The sequence below is a fragment of the Cyanistes caeruleus genome, chromosome 2 (genome assembly GCF_971803275.1).
Source record: "Cyanistes caeruleus chromosome 2, bCyaCae1.hap1.1, whole genome shotgun sequence".
Lineage (NCBI taxonomy): Eukaryota > Metazoa > Chordata > Aves > Passeriformes > Paridae > Cyanistes > Cyanistes caeruleus.
Genome location: NC_141702.1, coordinates 93,061,343 through 93,076,822, shown reverse-complemented (window position 1 = coordinate 93,076,822; position 15,480 = coordinate 93,061,343). Strand labels below are relative to the sequence as shown.

The 15,480-nt window shown below is 40.4% G+C and overlaps 1 long non-coding RNA gene across 1 annotated transcript; it reads left to right on the top strand.

Moving 5' to 3' along the window:
- The first annotated feature begins 6,260 nt into the window (after window positions 1-6,260).
- LOC111927611 (uncharacterized) lies at window positions 6,261-12,454 on the top strand. The gene is made up of 5 exons (XR_015283621.1): window positions 6,261-6,289; window positions 6,378-6,532; window positions 7,833-8,319; window positions 9,296-9,396; window positions 10,197-12,454. It is a non-coding gene; the product is annotated as an uncharacterized LOC111927611 (long non-coding RNA).
- Window positions 12,455-15,480: the final 3,026 nt, after the last annotated feature.

The following is a 15,480-nucleotide window of genomic DNA, read 5'->3' as shown; positions in this document are numbered from 1 at the left end:
CACAAATTTAACACTGCATGTCTCCAGGAGCTTTGTTTCTGCCCATGTGAAACTAACTGTCTATAATGAAGTCATGAGTTATTTGCCTAAAATAAAAATCCAGACTTCAAAATAAGAAATCCAAAACCAAACCCACAGCTATTTTTTTCAAGTTCTAAAAAAGAATTATATTTCCTTTTTAAATGAATCTCTCACCACTTAGTATGAACTTGAAATTCTGTAGGACACAGGGAGCTTTTTTAAGCATATGCTAAACCTGAAGTCAGTGGAACATCTAAGCAAGTGCTTAAAGGTGAGCATGTGCTCGGGCACTTGATCATCTGGGGCAGAGCATTCCATGTTTTCCTGAGTTGTATCTTATGTTTCAAAGCAAAAACCTTTGTTTTGCTGAAGGTTCATTTTTACTTTGCTATGTGCTGAGAGCTCAGGATAATCCCATTTGGAAAGAAGCAGAGAGAAGGGAAGGTTACACTTGGCAAAAGCTATTTTCAGTACCTATGTTTTCTCTAACCCCATTTTCCTAATTATGATCAGCTAATGCTGACGGACTGGTTCACAGAAATTAAACCCCTTTATACAGTACAAACAAGTCAGTGAGGCCTGGAGTTGGACTCTACTTGAACATAAGTAAAATAAAGATCCCCTGTGGCTCTTAATTCCTTTTTATTTAGTTGCTTAATTGAACCTGTACTGTTCTTCTGTAATTGATTACCACACAGAAAAGGTAATGAAACGGAAAACTTTATTTTCTTTTCATTGATCTTTATGGTTATCATGGAAATGTTTTTACTACTTCCTTTTGGGGCATAAAAAATTCTCAATATAAGCAAAGGGAAATCAATGTTAGTTAATTGAAGGCATTTACATGACTGGAAGATTAAAAGTTGGAGGGATGTTATTTTGGTTTTTTGGTCTGGCTTTTTTTTGCCCTCCTTCCCCCCCCTGCCCCCCCCCCCCCCCCTTCAGCAGATCAGCTCAGATTTTTCAGAATGAGAACTAATCTAGCATCTTATTGTCCCTTTCTTTTTATTTCAAAGCTAAATCACAGAGTTTGGGGACCTGATACAAAACCCATTGAATCCAAATGGGAATGGTTCCATCTAATTCAGTGGCTGTGGATCATACTGTAGAAGCACGTATTCAAGATACATTTATATATGTATGCACACACACAGGTGCCTATCTGCTCTGCATCCCATTTGTCAGAACTGGGATTAATTTCTAAGCAAGATAGGGAAGGAAAGTTTGGGGCTTTTCCTGGATTTAAAGATAAGATGATGATAATTCTCAATTCAATAATGTCCTTTAAATCTCATTCTTCTTGTACTCCTCTCTGCTGCTTTAATTTGGGAAGCTTGGTTTTCTTAATTTTGTACATGTTACCCCTTCTGTTGTTCCTTTTTATTTGTGTGTCTCCACTGCTTTTGGCAGGACAAGAGTCTCATGGACACAGTTCACTCAGTACCCTGCACCCAGCTTCCCTTCCACTTCACCCTTAATGAAGCTGTGGGGATTTCTCAATGAAGCACAGGGTTGGCTCAGAGTTAAAGGACTCAAGCCTGAATATCCAATGCAGTTGCCAACTTTCCTCACCCCTTACCTTTGTGCATACAGTTTTTTTTTTGTCTTGGAGCAATTTTAATAAAGACTATGTAACAACAATGTGTTGGCATTACATGAGCAACATCATTCCATCTGTTTCTACTGAAAATGTAAAAACATGTATAACATTAGTATAACATTAAGATTCCAATTTTCAACCATTAAAAATCAGGCAATTCTTAAGTTACAGACTGCTTTTACTAGCCAATTAATGATTTTCCTTGCCTTTGTTTTTTTGGAATTCCAGTTTAGGTGCCTTTAAAACTGTCTTGTGTTCAAAGAGTTTTAAACACCTATCCTTGGAAACAAAGGCTCTCTTAGGTATTTCAGTTTGGGCAGCCAAAATTATTGCTTTCTGTTGACAGTGCTGCAGAGGTGATATTTTAAAGAGTGTTTAGAATCTCACTGTAGAGAATAAGGAGGATGGTAAAGCATTAGTTTTAACTTCTATGAGAATTAACCTTACATTAGACAGAGGGCTTGAGCATGCTAACTTTTGCCAAACATGCATGCTAATGCATGCTAATATTTTGCCAAACTCAGGTTGGTATAAAAAAGAGCTCAAAGGGAATATACAGTGTTTTTATGAATTGGTGCCTTAACGCTTCTATCTGATTTTTTTTTTGTGTGAATAATTATAAAGATACATCCAACACAGTTTTCACTAAATATCACATTTTAAACACTGATGATAGAATATCCTGTCAGTGTGATTATCGTTATTTGTGCCAAAAGTCTGATTTTTAAGAGTTATGCTGCTACAGTAAGGAAACAAAGTGGAGCAGCATGTGGCTTCCTGGCACTCATGCCTGCTGAGAACAGCTTTCACTGTCAATGCTGCAAACTTCAAACAATGTTCACAGGGAGATTTCCATCAATGCAGAGCAGTATTGAGCAAAGATATAATGCTGTACAAACAAGTGATCAAAAAGTGAAAAGAAAAGGTTCTTTGCTGTACCTGATTCTATGAACAAGGAAGAGCTGGCTGGTGACACGAGGGCCAGAGGCAGCCATGGCTGCAGTGACCATGGGGCTGTGGAGTTGACGAAGCTAAGAGGAGGGAGCAGCCAAAAAGCAGGATCACAGCCCTGGATTTCAGGAGAGCAAAATACACCTCCCCCCCCTATTTTTCACACCACAGTGTGATCAAAGTAATGCTCATTAGGCCTTGACCTTGACAAAGAGCACCTGGGGTCAGGTCCTCTTGAGCTTATCAGAAACACTTTCTGCTTCCAGAACTTGTGCTCTCTAACCAGCCCCTGCTTTTTTATTTTATGAGCAGCCTTGGAAATTTGTTTGTTTATTTGTTTTTTGCCTGAATGGCATAACATTCTTGTTCTCACACTTTCAAAGAAAATTTCTGAGCTGAAGTGCAGCCAGGATGAAGCACAGTTATGACTAAAGCCCACTCTCATGTGGTCTTATTAACTGCGTCCAAAAGGAGACCCTTTGAGCTCTCCTGGACAGCAAAGGGCTGTGACCAGCAACCTCCCTCTGAGTGGGGCCTCTCAGGTTTACTGCACTCAGAGGATTGCCAGACAAGGACAGATCCTGGAGCCCACTCCTTGAGTCTTGACTCTTAGTTGAAAAAAGTCAAAAGATGCAAAGGTTTCCAAAGTATTTCACTACCTTTGAGAAATATTTTTTAGAGGTACCCTGTACAGGCTCCTTACGTCTGTGTGCATGCAACTGATGTGCGTATGCTACATCAAATATGGGAGAAACATTGCTCTCTTAGATCCTTAAGTACTTCAGATATATAAGTAAGTTAGGCCTGTAACTAAGTTGCTGTCGTGATACAGTACATCCTATATTATTCCATTGTTGAAGTGTTAAGTTTAAGTTAAGGTAAATGTTAAGTGCTGCTAAATTGAAATGCTGTTAAGTGATACCAGGACTTTCTGACCATATTCCTTTTATCCTTACCCTTTCTATTCCTTTTTCACAAACACACACACACACACACACTCTTACACACACTCTTACACACTCGCACACAGTTTTTGGTTTATTTTGGTTTGGATTGATTGACTAGGGATTTTAGTTAGTTGCTTTTCCTCAGTGTGCCTTAGCCATTTAGTAAGTGGCAGAGTGAATCTTGCCAACAAAATTTGTTGTGCTGTTGCTTATACCTTTGCCAATGATTCTTTAAGTGATCTCATAATATTCATTCATAAAAATCCTTTCAATGATTTGCTTAGAAGAATCCTATGGAATATGGCTGCAGAGAGAAAAGAAGTCCAGGAGTGATGAGTGCTCAGGAAAGGACCATCTGAAAGCACAGGAAATCAAGCAAAAGTGGCAGGAAACCTTGCATGAGCAAGGAGTGCCAAACTGAATTCAGACATACAACGGAAATGTACGACATTGTAGAAGGTTACTTAGGTTGATTAAACAAGATTATTCCTTTGTAAATCCATGCCAGCTGTTGCCAATCACTTTCTTACCCTCCAGGTGTTTGGAAATGCTTTTCAGGACAGTTGCCTCCATCATCTTCCTAGAGACTAAGGTGAAGTTGACCAGTCTGTAGTTCCTCATATTTTCTTATTGCCATTCTTGAAGTTGGAGGAATATTATTTCTGCTGCAGTCATCACAGAAATTGTTTGAATTCAAGTGGCTGATTTGTATAAAAGTATTTTAAATATTCTGTAATATTAAATAGCTCAAGGCCTCTTTCACATATATCATTGGAGTATTACTGTATTAAGTTCCTCCTAAAAAGAAATTATTAGTAAATATTGCAGGTAGGTACACTGAACATAGAGCAACTGCAAGTGAACATTATCACATCAGTTAATGTGTGCAGTACATGCAAAATAGCTTGTATGTAGGTTATCCAAAACCTTTAAGGTAATATGATGGTTCTGAAATTATTTTAGTCATGGTGGAAACAGGGGGAGTTGCTTTTTGCCCTTTTTACTTTCTTCTGGATGCTTTATTTTTTCTGTGTATGAGGCACTGGGCAATGAAGGTTTGGGCAATGCCTTCATTTGGGCAATGAAGCTGGTGAAGGGTCAGGCATTGGAAAAAGCTGCCCAGGGAAGTGGTTGAGTCACCATCCCTGGAGGTATTTAAAAGAAATGTAGATTGGTGCTTAGGGACATGCTTTAGACATGGCTTAATGGCTTAATGGCTGTACTTCTTCTTAGAAGTCTTTTCTACCTTAAATGATTCTATGTGTCAATAATTTACTGTGGGTGCTAGTAAACCATAATAAGAGAGAGAAAAGCCTAATTTTATGATGGCTGTTATGCTGTCTGATACAACTGCTTGCAAAAATCCAAGTGTTTGCTGAGAAGCTGCCTCTCTGTTCCTCCTCAACATTTCTGTGAACATGGCTCCACTTGTGCTCCCTGGCACTGAGTGAGCATGTATTGGCAGCATCCCCAACAGTGCTGTGCTGGCCCTCTGAAACCAGGGTGGACCTGTTCCCAAGACTTTGACAGTGCTCCTCCCTGACACAGGAGTCTGGGGACCATTCATATCTCCCTGACTGCTGGAACTGGCTGCTCTCAAATCTGCCTTTTTTTTTTTCATGAGGTGTGACTCATCAGAGTCATCAAGCAGCAACCTTGTAAAAATGGCTTTTCTAGAGCCATGGAAACCACAAGATCCCATTACAAGCTGTTTCATTTTCAGTGACTAATGGAAGGTCAGCAGTAATGAGACAAGGAAATTCTTAACTCTTTCTCAGGTTCTCTTTTTCCTCCTTAGTAAAAACAAAGTTTACTAGTAAATGAAATTCTGCTCAGATGGGTATTCCTTGTACGTGCTTCGCCAGTGCCTGGCTAGTTGACAGAAGACTGCCAAATGTCTGTTCGGGTTTCTAGGTTTTTCTGCAAAAAGCATTTGCTCCTTGTAAGATACATTTCAGATATTTCAAAGGTCTCAAAACAGCTGCTTTTTAAATTTTTTTTTCTTTTTCATTTACATTTGTGATTTTATAGATCATATAAGTGAAAGTGGTAAGGAACAAACTACCAGGGTTTCAGATTGGATTCATGAGCAGACCTTTATGACCAGGCAATAGAGCAAGCTGGTGAAGTCAGTGTAGTGAAGTCCTGCAGTTAAAATTGCAGAGCTGGGAATATGGAAGTCTCACTCATTCATTTAATTGCAGCATATTAAGAAATGAAGAGGGTAAGAGGGCAAACAGACACAGAAACACATGTCTGAGCTTAAAAAAAATTGAGCTGTATGTGCTGTTGGCCTATTAATGTGATTCAACATAGGCCAGCTTTCAGACCTATACAGAGATCTTGTAAAATTAATGTGAGCAGTATGCTGAAAAATAGAGATATGGGACTCATAAGCATGAGCTGGGAACTAAGCTTATGGCTGGCAGAATGGGCAGTGTAGGACTGTGAAGTGGAGGAATGTGGAGCATCATTTGTACTTTAATTATCAAGTGCTTTTTAATGTCTGTTGGGGGCCTATTCAACTTAGAACCATTATACACATATGAAAGAGCCTGTGGTGTAAAGGGCTCAGCATTGTGCCTCATACTGGAGGAGAGCTATTGCTGGGGTCACAGACCTATCAGCCAAGGCTTCATTAAGTGACTCTGAAGTCAGCACAAGCATGTGTGATATAATGCAAACGATTGTGTGTTATATTTTTCTTCCTCATCCCCTATCTTGCATTCCTCTGTTTTCAGCTCAGTACAGGCCTCAGGAATAATGGCAGGTGGGTCCTGGACTGGACAACAGTGGCAACTTTTACCCCATGACTGTTGGCTACTGACTGAAATCAATTGCTGTACCTCAATTTATAGCAACAAATATTTGGTCTTGCTTGAATCTACTTGAGAAATGGCACTTCTTCTCCATTTTCCCACCTTATCAAATCTCCAAAGGCATCCCAAACTCACCTATGGCTTACCTCCATGGTAAGGGGCGAACAGACTTATGGAAGGCTTAAATGGCACAGGTAAGTGGGATGATAATTATTTTTTGGTTTTTTTGAGTTCTTCATTTGCCTTTGTGTAGGAAGTTTCTAAAAATAGCTTCTAATTGCAAGTGAGGAGCTAAGTCTTAGGGACAAATAAGCAACTGTGCAGTTCTTCCTAGCCACAGTCTGCAGGAATTTAGGGAGCTGTGTAACCACAGCAATGATGCTTTTTCTCTACCTCAAGTGGCTGGTATCATTATAGGATTTTTTTTTTTTTTAAACTTTGCCAAAAACTCTTCTGAAAGCTTTCTTTATGGAAAGTATGAAGAGTATCAAGGATTTTAAATCCAACTCCTGAACCTTACATGTTCTGATGTGGGAGAGCCCCATAATTCAGAATGAGACTCCCCATTAGCCACCTGGTATTGTACCTGACCTCCGGGCCATTTGGAGAAGTCCTAGCCAGAGAGTATTGTCCCAGGTCCAAAAACCCCATTTCCAAACCAAGTGCTGTGCCCATCTGAGGTCACCAAACTGTGAAGTGTTTTGGAGGCTGTGGAAAAGCTGTGAGTCACAAATATAATTTCCTGCAGCATCACTATATGTGGGTTCTTGCTTAGGGCTATATAGAAGCAAAGGCTGTGCCACCTCCAAGAACACACATGGTGAAATCAAAGGCTTATTCTCAGGTGGCTGCATCTTCAAAGAAGATGACTCAATTAAAAAAACACTGTCAGAATGTCTGAGTCCTTTGGAGATCCAGCTCAGTCATGCTGTTTAGTATCTATGTACCTGTCACTTTGCTTTAGTTTCAAGTAAGGAAAGGAGATGAAAAGCAAGAAATAAGCTGAAGTGACCCTATGTGGGATAAATGGAACACACTGACAGACTAGAGGCAAGGGCAAACTTCCCTGACTACAGCAATATACAGCTGATGGCTGTGATGAAACACACAAATGCTTCTGTCCTATGGTTTTCTCATGAATGAAAGGTGATGAGAAGAGAACTATTTCAGGCTTCTGTTTATAAAGTCTTTCATAATGCAGATGGCTTCTGCATGGTCTTCAGTACCAGCAAAATAGGTGTTTCTTGGAAGCGTTAGAGAAAAGTATAAGAATATTTCAACATCAAAGTGATGACTAACACCATTCTCTTCCCTATATTCTGTTATTGATCCTTTCAATGGCCCTCATTTATTAACTTCCTTTTTGCTGTACCAGGAGATCGTTGACTCGTTATGAGTCTAGAGGTTATTTGGCTAAAGGTGAATGTAGTTATATTTTCATTGTCTTGTTTTTGTTGTTTCACATCTTACTGACTGGGAATTTCCTACAAGAAGATCATCAAAGGAAATAATTCTATCCCACACTGTGGTGGCAAGTCCTGAAGAGAGAGAGGCTGCCTCATTTTAGTACAGAACTGAAAGACTTGATCTGGGGATGCCCAAAGACGTGCCAGGCTGATCCAGAAGTAGAAGTCATTCAAATGCAAGAATGAAAAGGGACATCAAGTTTCTATGATATGGAGCTTAGATCAGTCAGCTCTCTGCTTGGCATCAGAAGTAACTGCTGACAAAATCAATGTGATGTGCTGTGCAGGGAACTGTATATCACAGTATCCATTCAAATGTACTCAGTGCAAATGCTGAGCATTTGAAGACTTAATGTTATATGGCTTCTGTGAGGAGCAGAAATGGGGACACAGAGAGTGTGAGCTGGATCTCTTCCTGGGACATTGATTTGGATTGGAACACCAATAAAAGAGAAATAGTCTCCCAGTGATGGAAGATTTTGATGGAAGTGTTGAAACAAAGTGCGTGCAAGTATGTAAGTAACACATAGCAACTGATGGAAGATGATCAGATAAAAATGTTGATGTGAAGACCAGGTAAAAATCTAGTTTTGGGCCTAGTCATCAGAAATGAAGCACAAAACCCCAGAGACTATTTTAAACAGTTATTTCATAAAATCTTACCTTGCCTTGATTTTTTCAAACTTGCAATTGATTTAAAAATGTAGAAAGTTAATTAATTAGGAGTCTCAATTCAAATTTCACCTTGGCAATTTCAGGTAAGTCATGCAGCATGACTCTAAGTACTACTCCAATATAATATAACTCAAGTCTGGAGTTAATATGTAAATCTTTGTGATATAATATCCCACAATCTAATGTACATTGGCACTCATCACTTGCTACCTGAAGAGATGGTTTAATAGGCATTTGCTTAAGATCCTGAGGCTATCTTAGACATAAGAACCAGACACAAATGAACCAAAGCTGTCCCAAGATATTCAAAAAGCATACCCACTAAAGACTGCAGGTGTGCTCTGTCCATCTGTGCCTTGGCAGAATATAAAACTCAACATCATCTGAAGCTGATGTGGTGTAAGTGCTTATGGGAAGGGTTGACACATATGAAGTTATTTTGGTTTTCCCTGCAAACACCTGTCATACAATATGCACAATGAACTTGGAAAGAGTTTTTAAATCTTGTGTAGTGCCAGGTGGAGAACAAACATAGAGATGTGCATGAGAAAGGTATTTTTCACTCTAGATGAGACTGTTGAACAAGACAGAACTTTAACATTATCTTTTACTGAGAAGATGTTTGTTCTGAACTTGAGTGGATCCTGGAAATTAAAATCATACTCTCCACCCCTTTTTAAAAATAATAAAAGTACTTTAACTGAAGATATTTGAGTGCTGATTTGGTACTGGGTATTAGTAGTATACTTCTGCACTGAATCCTACTGCCTCTGTTGCATTGGAAAAACTGGGAATGTAGTTTCTCTTTTTTTACAGGACCATGGTTTTCTCTCCTCCTTTTGCTTGACTGGCCAACAGCTGAATTCAGAATGAACAAATCAGCTCAGACATAAGGACCCAAAAATATCAAAATAGAGGTAAGTATCAATGTTTACGAAAGTTTTTTTTGCAGCCTATTGTCCTGCAGTGACTTTATGATGCTTGTATCCCCAGTCACCTTGTTTATGTTGCATATTAAGTTCTGCACCTTTAAGACTGGCTCTGAGAGCGAAGGGGGGAAGAAGAAGCGTGCAGTTTGTGTTGAGGAAAAACACTCGCTGCTCCGCATCCTGCTCCTGGACTGTGGTGTCTGCAGCATGGACAGACAGTGGGACAGAGCTCTCCTTTGCTTTTAGTTAGGTTGTAGCTAGCTGAGGCAGAGAAGCTCCCTGGACTGTTTTTTTTTTTCCCTTTTTCTTGGATCTGTTCAAACCTGCCCTGGACAGAAAACCCAGACAATCTCTGGGAGCTCATGCCTGTGGCCCACCAGGGCCTGGACCTTGGCACTTTCCAGCCCTGGAGGGACTGATAAGAACCTGAGCGAGCCGAGCTACACCACATGAAAAGGACTTTTTCCTGGACTTGCCATCTCATCAAACAGCGAGAGGTTTTATTGTTTAATATTATTCAAATTCTGTTAAATAAACAGGTTTTTTTCCCAAATCAGCTGGGGGAGGGGCTGCTTGAATTTGTTTTCTGGAGGGACCCCATTTGGGGGTCCCAAATTTGCCCTAAACCAGGACACCTATGAATATTCCCAGTGCTTCTGGTTACTGAAAGCCCTGTTTTGTGGGCTTCAGGCCATGACAATGCATTTGTTGCTTGTTTCCTTGTTATTTAGAGATTTCTCAATATCCTTTTGTTATTTTTTGTCTCTTGTCTCCTTTTACCTGCCCAGGACCCCTGGGCAGAGCCCTCCTGTTCCTACAGGTCTCCACCCTCAGTGTGGAGGGAAAGAGAGGGGCTGAGGGAAGCGTCTGATGGAAATGAAATCCAAGCAATCACACACTGAGGAAGACACTGCATTGAATGGGAGTCCAACAGGGTACCTGGTGCCCTTTTAGCACCCACCTGCAGCACTTCACTCACTTCTCCGCTTTTCCTCATGAAGAATCTGCAGCACAATGACCAAGTTAAGAGGAGAAGAGCCATCCTTTGGTCACATTGGAACAAAGGAAGATTAGCACTGGGCATTACTGAAAAGATGGAGAAAGCCGAAAGTACAGAGAAGGTAAAGACAGTAGAAGACATCCAGGTGCTGCCCCACAGAACAAGAGGCTCCTAAAGGTGCCAGTCCTACAATAAGGAAAGGCTCAGTACATGGACAAAGGCTTCTAAAAACCTACATGTCCAGATTGAAATGCCCCAACAGTGTGCCTCAAGTCTTCTTTGAAGTTAATGACAGTCAAGGGCAAGTGTTAGTCAGGACCAGGTCAGTGCTGTGTGAATCCTGGGTGAGAAGTACCATCTCCTTGGTACTGGGAAGGGGGTAATCTGCCCTGGGAGTATGTGTGTGTTGTAAATATGGTGATGGTAGTGGTGTCTGTACAGGGACACTGAACTTGCCAAAGCCTCCAGGAATGTGCTCTCTTGTCAGAAGAGAGAGCAAGAACACACATTTGCCAAGCAGTCTCAGAGATGCTTTCAATTAGGATATCCTGGACCTTCCCTGATTTGTCTTCTGATATGATTTTTGTCCCATGTGTGAATGGAAAAGTTGTTGCAGAGCTGAGCCTGGGCTCACAGCTCCTCTGCAGTCTTGCCCCACAGGCTCGATATAATGAGGAACACTAAAGCGAGGGTTTGTTACCAAAGCAAAAATGCCTCTTGGTGAATGTGTACAACCACAACTTTTCCTCTGTATTCTGTTGTGAGAGTGATGCTGTGACTTCAGCATCACTGATGTAGTGATGTAGTACCACTGGACTACTGTCTGTGTGCCAGTGTGAAGCTGTCACTGTTGCTGTGGTGTCGATTCATACACTGTTGTCAGGTTGGTCCTGTCTCACCACTATTCCTTTCCAAGAAAGCAAGAGTGTGCTTCAAGACATACATGGGTACAAAGAGGTGTGTGTGCATGTGTGCCATCCACTGCTTATGTGGTGCACAGCATCCTTTAAAAGGCAGGTCCCACTTCAGAATTAATATTGAAAACCTTTAGTAGTAAGAAGTGATTAGAAGCATTATTTTATATAAATGCAGCTTTATTCAGTAATTCACATTACTTAAAGTACTTACTTCCTTAAGACTCTACTTGAATTTTTGATTTTATCGTAGCAGGTAAAAAAGCAAACTGTCATTTTGTTGCATGGCCATTTCCAGTCCTCCAGTTTAATTTTTCTAGACCAGTTTGGTTAATTGTTTACAGTACAAGGCAAGTGAACATAAGTGGGGATGAGGAAATAGGGGTGGGAAAGAATATGCAGGATATCAGCATTCTCTTGTCCCAGGCTCAGCCCTTGACAAGACTTGGAAGGGGCAAGTAAAACTCTGGGAAGAATGGGTCAGTGTTAATGGCAGATGCTTTCATTTTCCAACTCCAAATTGCATGCTGTGTTGTTATTTTTAAGACCTGGGAAAAGATGAATTGGGTCAAAATAATTCAAAACCACACAATGTACTGATGTTTTGTTGGAGCCCTTAGAAGTAGCCCATGTGCCACATAAGTTGAAACAAATTAATTTTAGAGCCAGTCTGTCTGCTTTGAGCTTCCTTACTTGAGAAGTGAAGGATTTTAAGATGTCTTTCATGTTGGAGTGGTCCAAGACCTCATTTAATAATGCTTTTAATAAGGTTTTGATATTCAAGTGAAAAGCTGAGTTGAAGGACAAGTGACTGCAAATTGTAAAGCACAATCATCTCTCATTTTAATATTCAGTTATTTTATATAAATGATCATAACAGCCAGTTCATTCTGCCTTGTCTCTATGGGCATTTGGTTTGAGAGGAGGAGGCTGCAGCCTGACAAGCAATGTAGTGTCTGTTTACCATTTGGTTTCTTCACAGGGATTGGATGTGGCAGCATCTTGTCATGACTGTTGCTTGAGCCAGCTAGGAGGTTAAATATTTCATTATGATGATTTTGATACTTTCATTGATCTCCTGTGGATTCATAATTAAAAACATGACAAAATGAAATAAACCGCCCCCAAACAATTGTGTATGTCTAAATCATTTACATATGTTTCTTGTTCCAAATGGTGTATGGGTTTCTTTTTAATATAACTCTTGGCATGACAGAAATTACGCTGGTAACATTGTTGGTATAATTAGCCTAGAATGTTTTCAATGACACCAAGTTTGTTGGGACAGACCGTGGATTACTTGTCAGTTCTTGAGAAGTCAAAGCTTAATGCTGATCAAATGTTTAAAATATGACTTGTATTAGCAATGGGTTTTGATATAAATTCTTTCTTGTCACCATTAGGCAAGAAGCCAAAGAACTGGCAGTGCTGCAGCTCTGCCCAGCAGCTGTAGTTTGGAAGTCAGCTCCAGGCTTCTATTTTGGACTGATATTCTCAAGTTTGTAAGTTTTTTTTCTTCCATTTTGGTAGGAATAACTGAAAATAATTTTAGGCCAATCTTAAGTAGATTCTCTTCTCCCCCTTTCTATTTTTCCTGGCCAGCTATTGAGCCAACCAATCAGTTATTATGCAGTTCTCTCTATTATGTTCCATATAAATCCATAGTTCCTACCACACTGTTCTCCATCACTCTACCTTCTTTCAATAGTCATGGACAAATGGTGATTGAATCCAAATATTTTTTGCAGGTGTTTCTGCAAAAAAAGCAGACTTTTACCTGTGGAACCATAAAAGGTGATAAAGTAAAAATAGAATCTTCTACTGAGTTCAGCTCCAAACATATTGTATTTTTACAGATGAATCTTTCCTTCCTGTTTTTAGAGATTATCAGCCCATCAATACTGTTCTTCTCTTCTACTGACTTGCACATGCCTCTCTTGACAATGTGTGCAAATCCATTAACCACATGCCACTGAAGTACTGTTAATCCAATAGAAAGTTCACCATTGGGTCAGGGAAAGAGGAGGAGAAGAGCTTTACTGTGGGAAGAGACACCAGCATTCTCCAGGAGCCCACTGGTGAGGTTCTTCACTCCATCTGTGCACCGAGGTCAGAACTTTACTTCTGCAGCTGTGGGTGAAAAAAAAGAGATAGCAGTTAATCCAGAATTAATGCTATCAAATTCCCTTAACACAGAGTTATACATTCAGGGTAGACATTCCCAGGACAGCCAACCAGTAGTTCATTTATCTATACTAGTACTGCAGTTCAAAGGTTCTTCAGGCTCCTTGTTCAGGACCCTTAAAGCAGTATGTGAAACCTTCTTGTTCCAGTGGCTGGCAAAGGAGTCTGACCTATGGCCTCTGTAACCTTCCACTGCTGTGCTCAGTTTCTCAGCAGATTCTCAGAAGTAGCTGTCTGAAGGTGGGCACCAGAGCAGGTTGATGCTTCATGGCCAACAGGGACTTTCTCCAGAGTGAATTTCTTTCTCCTTTACCTGGCTACATGTTCCCCTGTGCTCTTTTCTTTACCTATACTGTCATTGCCTGGACTTTGTCAACTTAATCTCATGAGTTAATGATTGCATGAAGTCTGAAAAACCCAACTGCTACAATTCATTATTATTTCTTTTCTTTTCTCTCTGACACTCTCTCCAAGTCCAGATCATGGGATCTCTCCGTGTAGCCACATCTCCCTCTGTAGTTTATTGTCTTGCATCCAAGCAACTGGTCCCTGTTTTCAGCTCAGTTGCTTCCTGTTTAACTCCTGTGTTGCTGGAAATATATCCTGGAACCAGGGAGAATTAAATACCAGTAATTTCTTCATATCATAATTACAGAACTGGCTTTACAGGTGTTTGTAAAAGGCATTAAATACACATCTGATCCATTTCTGCACAGGGTGTTGAGCGTGTAGCACAGTGTTACCTTCTGGTAAGTAAAATCTCTTTCTTTCCTACCTAGCTGTCAGTTGGATACAGACCCTCACCAGGGTCCTTTGTGTTTTCCCACCAGAATATCAGAAAAAGCAGGAACATGCCAAACATGGGTGAGTTCTGGGGATGTGAAATTGTAATGATACTTCTATGGACCTTGTGTGACCTGTTAAAAGAGGATTTTGCTTTTGCAGTTTCTTTTTCCCACACCCCAAGTTACCCATAATTAGGGTAATTTTTTACACAAGTTTTTTACTCTTCAGATGTAAAGACTGTGTCAGACAAATACCAGGTCATTGCTCCAGAGCATGGGGTTTGGAGTTGCTTGTGAAAGGATCTTGTAAGCATAAAATCACAAACAACAGCTTCTGCTTTGGAAATAGTCCAACCATTTTGCTGAAAAAAAAATAAAATTAAAACAATTTAGGCAAAACCATCAGAGTTAATTCAAATCAAGTGGTTATAGTGGGAACAGGAAACTCTTAGTACCAGGCTTCACCACATGAAAGAAATTGGTTATTCTGGAGTGCCTGAAAACATCCAACAGTAAGAGTCTGCCAAGGATAAAGAAGCAACAAAGCCCCCACTCTTTTGTTGTAGTTTTGCTTCCTGAAGGACAGATCTATTTCCAACTGTGATGAGTTCAAGTAAACTGCTCTTGTGGTATCCAACATAATACTTTTAGTGGGTGAAAATCAGTCTGGTTGCAGCTGCCCAAATTTTCTTCCCTGTATTCATTGTGGCTGGCATTGGTGACCCTCCATGTTAAGGGGGAAGACCCAGAATAGCATGGCATTGTCTGTTTTCCTGATCTCTTAATTTTCCAGGCTGATAAATGTCATTGATGAGACGCATGCAACAATTACTATTAAAGTTTGCAGCTGGAGCAGCTTAGGAACAGAGTTTTCTTGCAACCATGAGGACTCAAATCAGTCATGAAATCCCAAGGCAGCTTCTGCATTGGTCTTAGAGGCAGCACAGGCCAGCCTGAGGGAGTGTTCCTCTCTGGTACTGCTGTGTCCTGGGTTAATCCCTCTCCAAATGCAAGTTTACCAACACAGCTCTCAGCTGTCAAGCCCCCAGCAACACCTGTGAATCTTGGACATATAAGGACATGTGTCAGCATGCTCTTGATGTGTCCAACAGCTTGTACTTCTGCCATTTTTTTCTTCCACATCACACATTTCCTTTTTTCTGACCATCACGTTTGCTTCTCTCCAATC